The following is a 6,228-nucleotide window of genomic DNA, read 5'->3' as shown; positions in this document are numbered from 1 at the left end:
TGAGCCCATATAAATGTGGTGTAGACAGGTTGAGGCTGGAGACTGGATCCGAGCCCATATCCCCACAATGCAGACAGATGGAGGTGTAGGGCACAGCTTGGAGCCCATATACCTGTGGTGTAGACAGGTGGAGATTATATCCCAGTTAGGAGCACATATCCTCACAGTATAGATGGGTGAATGCTGAGCCCAGCTTGGAGCCCAGATAAGTGTGGGGTAGACAGGTGGAAGCTGGGGCCAGGCTTGGATTCCATATTCCCACAGTGTAGACAGATGGAGTCTGGCTTGGAGCCCATATCTGCACAGAATAGACACGTCTAGAGTGGTAGAGAGTGGAGCCAAGCTTCGAGCCCATATCCCTACAGTCTATACAGATGGAAGCTTGGGCCCAGCTCAGAGCCCATATCCCTACAGTGTAGACTGTTGGAGGTATGGTACCTAGCTTGGAGCCCATATATCTGTGGGGTAGAGAGGTATATCCTGGGGCATGGCTTGGGGCCCACCACCCTACAATATTTATGGGTTGAGGCTGGGATTTGGAAAAGAGCCCATATCCTCACAATAGATGTATGGAAGCTGGGGCCCAGCTTGGAGCCTATATACCTGTAGGTTACAGACGATGAGGCTGGGGACTGGCTTGGAGCCCATATTCCCACAGTGTAGACAGTTGTGGGCATGGGGCCTAGCTCATTGTCCATATAAATGTGGTGTAGACAGGTGGAGGCTGGGGACTAGCTCAGTGCCCAAATAACTCTGCTGTAGACATGTGAAGGTGTGGGGCCCAGCCTGAAGCCCATATAACTGTAGGGTAGATTGTTGGAGGATAGTCTAGGCTCAGAGCCCATATCTCTAAAGTGTAAATGGGTGTAGACTGGGGCCCATCTTGGACCCCATATAGCTGTGGTGTAGATAGGTTTATGCTGTGGCCTAGCTTTGAACCCATATAACTGTGGTGTAGACAGGTGGAGACTGGGACCCAGCTTGAAGCCCATATATCTACAATATAGACTCGGGGAGACATGGGGTCTGACTCAGAGCTCATATACAGAAAATATAGACAGGTATAGGTTGGGTAATAGCCTGTAGCCCATATACCTGTGGTGTAGACAACTGAAGGTTGGGGCCTGTCTTAGAGCCCATATACCCACAGTGTTGACGAGTATAGGCTGTTGCCTAGCCTAGAGCCCATATAACTGTGGTGTAGACAGGTAGAGAATTGGGACAGCTTGGAGCAGATATACCTGTGGTGTAGACACGTGAAGGCTGGGGCCCTGCAATGAAGACAGTTGGAGGCTGTGGTCTAGCTTAGAGCCTGTATACCTGTGGAGTAAGACAGGAGGATGCTGGTGCCTAGAACAGACCCCATACTCCCAGAATGTAGATGGGTGGAGGCTGGGGCCCAGCTTGGGGCCGATATACCTGTGGGCATATGGATGGAGTCTGGGGCCCAGTTCCTAGCCCATATCCCAAAAATGTAGACATTGCAGGCTGGGGACCACTTGGGAACCCATATACCTGTAGAGTTTACAGGTGGAGGCTGGGGCCCATCTCGGAACCCATATAACTGTGATATAGACAGGTTGAGTCTGGAGCCTGGCTCAGAGCCCAAATAACTGAGGTGTAGACAGGTGGATGCATGCAATCCAGCTTGGAGCCCATATATCTGCATGGCAAATAGCTGGAGCCTGGGGCCCAGTTAAAAGCCCATATTCCCACAGTGTAGACAGGTATAGGCTGGGCTGGGTTCTGAACCCATATTCATACAGTATAGATGGGTGGAGGTGAGGGAACCAGCTTGGAACCCATATACATGGGTTCCTTGCTCAAGTCAATACCCCCACAGTGTAGACAGGAAGAGGCTGGGGCAAGGCTCAGATACTATATTCCCATAGTGTAAAAAGGTGGAGGCTGGGGCCCAGCTTGGAACTCACATCCTCACAGTGTAGACAGGTAGAGGCTGGGACCCAGCTTGGAACCCATATTCCCACTATACAGATGGGTGGAGACCATGGTCCAGCTTGGAGCCCATGCATTTGTGGGGTAGACAGGTGGATGCTGAGGCCTGGCTTGGAAGCCATGTGCCCGCAATGTAGGTGGGTGGAGAATGGGGCCCAGCATGGAACCCATATCCCCTCAGTGTAGATGAGTATAGGCTGGGTCCCAGCTTGGAACCTGTATACCTGTGGATTAGTCAGGTGAAGTATGGGGCCAGCTTGGGGCCCATATTCCTGTGGGGTACATGTGTGAAGGCTGGGGACTGACTCGGAGCCCATATTACTTCAATGTCAATGAGTGGTTGCTGGCTCGGCTCGGAGACCGTATACCTGATGTGTAGACAGGTGAAGGCTGGGGCCCACCTGGGAGCCCATTATCCTGTGGGGTAGACAGGTGGAGCCTGAGGTCTGTCTTGGAGCCCAAACAATTGTGGTATAGACAGGTAGAGGCTTGGACTCACTTTGGATCCCATATAACTCTGGAAGACAGGTGATTGCTGGGGCCTGGCTTGAAGCCCATATCCCCACAGTACAGAGAGCTGGAGACTGGGTCCCAACTTGGAGCCCAAATCATGAAAGTGTAGACGGGTGTAGGCTGGTGCCAAACTTGGAATCCATATACATGTGGTATAGACAGGTGGAGGCTGGGGCCCAGTTTGGAGCCTATATAACTGTGGTGTAGACAGGAGGAGGCTAGGGCCTGGCTTAGAACCCATATCCCCACAGTGTTCACAGGTGTAGACTGGGGAGAACTTGGAGCCCATATACCTGTGGGGTAGATGGGTGATGGCTAGGGCCCAGCTCAGAACCATATTACCACAGTGTAGATGGGTGGAGGCTTGGAGCCAGCTTTGAGCCCATATACCTGGTATAGACAGGGTAGGCTGAGGCCTACATGTTGCCAATATAACTGTGGGTACACAGGTGGTGGCTGGGACCCATCTTGGAACCCATATTCCTGCAATTTAGACAAGTGGAGGCTGGGGCCCAGCTTGGAACCCATATACCTATAAGGTTGACATGTAGAAGCTGGGGGCCCAGCTCTGAGCCTATATCCCCACACTGTAGATAAGTAGAGGCGTGGAGCCCAGCTTGGAGCCCATATACCTCTGTTGTAGATAGGAGGAACATGGGTTTCCACTTAGTGCCCATATACCTTGGGGTAGACATGTGGATGCTGGGGCCTGGCTTGGAGACAATATTCCCACATGTAGAATTGTGGAGGCTGGAGCCCAGCTTGGAACCCAGATACCAGTAGGATTGTTAGGTGGAGGCTGGGACCTGGCTCAGGGGCCATATACCTGTGGTGTAGACAGATCTAGGCTAGACCATGGCTCTGAGCCCAAATAAATGTGGTGTAGACAGGTGGAGGCGGGGGGTCCCATTTGGAACCCATTTATCTGTAGCTTAGTTGGCAGGAGGCCAGGGCACATCTCAGAACCCATGCTCCTACAGTATAGATGGGTGCAGGCTGGGGCATGGCTCCAAGCCCATACACCTGTAGGGTTGATAGTTCAAGGCCATGTCCCAGGTTGAGTCCATATACATCTGGTGTAGACAGGTGGAGAGCAAGGCCTGCTCAGGGAACATATCCCCACAGTATAGATAGGCAGACGCTTGGGGCCTAGTTTGGGGCCCATATAACTATTGTGTAGGCAGGTGGAGCTGGGGCCCAGCTTGGAGCCCATATCCCTGTGGTGTAGACAGGTGGAGGCTTGCACCCAGCTCAGAGCCCATATCCCCAGAGCGTAGACAGGTAGAGGCTTGGGCCCAGCTTGGTGTCTCTATACCTATGTGGTAGACAGGTGGATGCTTGGGCCCAACTCGGAGCCAATATTCCCACAATATAGATGGGTAGAGGTTGGGACCAAATTCAAGCCCATATAACTGTGGGGTAGACAGGTGGAGGCTGCAGTCTGCCTCACAGACCATAAGCCCACAATGTAAATGGGTGGAGGTTGGTCCCAGCTCATAGCCCCAGTCCTGACAGTGAAGAGAGGTGAAGGCTGGGACACAGTGTGGAGCCCATATAACTTTGTTGTAGACAGCTGGATGCTGGGGCCCATCTCAAAGCCCATATTCCTATAATGAAGACAGGTGGAGGCTGGGGCATGACTTGAAACCCATAGCCCATCACTGTAGATGCTGGGGGCTGGGACCCACCTTGGAACCCATATACCCACAGGGTTGACAGGTGGAGGCTGGGGCCCGGCTAGGAACCCTTATACCTGTGGTTTAGACAGGTCAAGCCTGGAGCCTGACTTGGAGCACAAATAACTGTGGTGTAGAGAGTGAATATGTGTGGCCCAGCCTGGGGCCCATATATCTGTGTGGTAAATGGCTGGATGCTGGGACCCAGCTCACAGCCCATATTTCCACAGTGTAAAAGAGTACAGGCTGGGCCCAGGTTGGATTCCACATCCACAGATTGTAGCTGGGCAGAGGCATGGGGCTCAGTTTGGGACCCATATACATGAGGGGCAGACAGGTGGAAGCTGGGGCCTGGGTAGAGCCCATATAACTGTGGGGTAGACAGCTGGAGAGTGGGGCCCAACCTGGAGCCCATATCCCTACAGTGTAGACAGGTGGAGGCTGGGTCCAATCTCAGAGCCCCATATCCCCACACTATAGACAGGTGGAAGCTGGGCCCAGACTTGGAGCCCATATTCCCACATTATAGATGGCTTTGAGCATGGGGCCTGGCTCATTGCCCGTGTAACGGTGTGATAGATTGTTGGAGGCTAGGGCCTGGCTTGGAGCCCATATCACCACGGTGTAGACTTGCATAGGATGGGGCCAATTGTTGAGCCCATATACCTATGGTCTAGGCAGGGGACGCCATGGCCCAGCTTTGATCCCATATAACTGTGGTATAGAAAGGTGGGGGTTGGGCCTGGCTCAGAGCCCATATACCTGTGGGGTAAATGGGTGGATGTTTGGGCTCAGTTCAGAGCACATATCCTCAGAATGTAGACAGGTAGAGACTTGGGCACAACTCTAAGCTCATATCCCCACAGTGTAGACAAGTGAAGGCTGGGGCCCAGCTTGGAGCCCATATATCTGTGGGGTAAACAGGTGGAGAGTGGGGCCCAACTTGGAGCCCATATCCCCACAGTGTAGATTGGTGGGGGCTGGGTCCCTTCTCAGAGCCCATATCCCCACACTATAAATGGGTGGAGGCTGGGCCCAGGCTTGGAGCCTGTATTCCCACAATATAGACAGCTTTGGGTATAGGGCCTGGATTTTTGCCCATGTAACTGTGGTGTAGACAGGTGGAGGCTTGGGACTAGCTCAGAGCCCAAATAACTCTTCTCTAGACATGTGGAGACGTGAGGCCCAGGCTGAAGCCCATATAACTGTGGGAGAAATTGTTGGAGGATGGGCCCAGCCTTGGAGCCCATATCCCCACATTGTAAATAGGTGTAGGCTGGGGCTCACCTTAGGTCCTATATACCTGTGATAAAGATAGGTAGATGCTATGGCCCAGCTTTGAACCCATAAAACTGGTGTAGACAGGTGGAGACTGGGGCCTAGTTTGAAGCCCATATCCCTGCAATATAGACTGGTGGAGGCATGGGGTCTGGCTCAGAGCTCATATATACAAAGTGTAGAGGGCATAGCCTGGGTCCTAGCCTATAGCCCATATACCTGTGGTGTAGACAGGTGGAAGCTAGGGCATGGCTCGGAGCACAAATGACTGTGTTGTAGATGGGTGGAGTCAACAGGCCCTGCTTGGATCCCATTTAACTGTGGTGTAGATAGGTGATGGCTGGGTCCGGCTGAGAGCCCATTATCCCCGCAGTGTAGACATGTGGAGACGTGGGGCCCATCTTGGAGCCCTTATACCGCTGGAGTTGACAGGTGGAGGCTAGGGCCTGACTCTTAGCCCATATCCCCACAGTGTGGATGAGTGGAGGATTGGTCCCAGCTAGTAGCCTAAATTCCCACAATGTATACAGGTAGAGGCTAGGGCCCAACTTGGATCCAATATACCTGTGGAGTAAACAAGTGGAAACTAGTGCCCAGCTTGGTGCCCATATCCCCACAGCATAGACAGGTGGAGGCTGGGGCCCAGCTCAGCCCCTGTGCCGGTTTGGATATATTATGTCCCCCAAAATGCCATGTTCTTTAATGCAGTCTTGTGAGGGCAAACGTATTTGTGTTGATTAGGTTAGAATCTTTGAATTAGGTTGTTTCCAGGGAGATGCAATCCATTCAACTGTGGGTAATACTT

Source organism: Choloepus didactylus (assembly GCF_015220235.1).
Source record: "Choloepus didactylus isolate mChoDid1 chromosome 23 unlocalized genomic scaffold, mChoDid1.pri SUPER_23_unloc3, whole genome shotgun sequence".
Classification (NCBI taxonomy): Eukaryota; Metazoa; Chordata; class Mammalia; order Pilosa; family Megalonychidae; genus Choloepus; species Choloepus didactylus.
Note: the sequence above shows the minus strand (reverse complement) of the source record.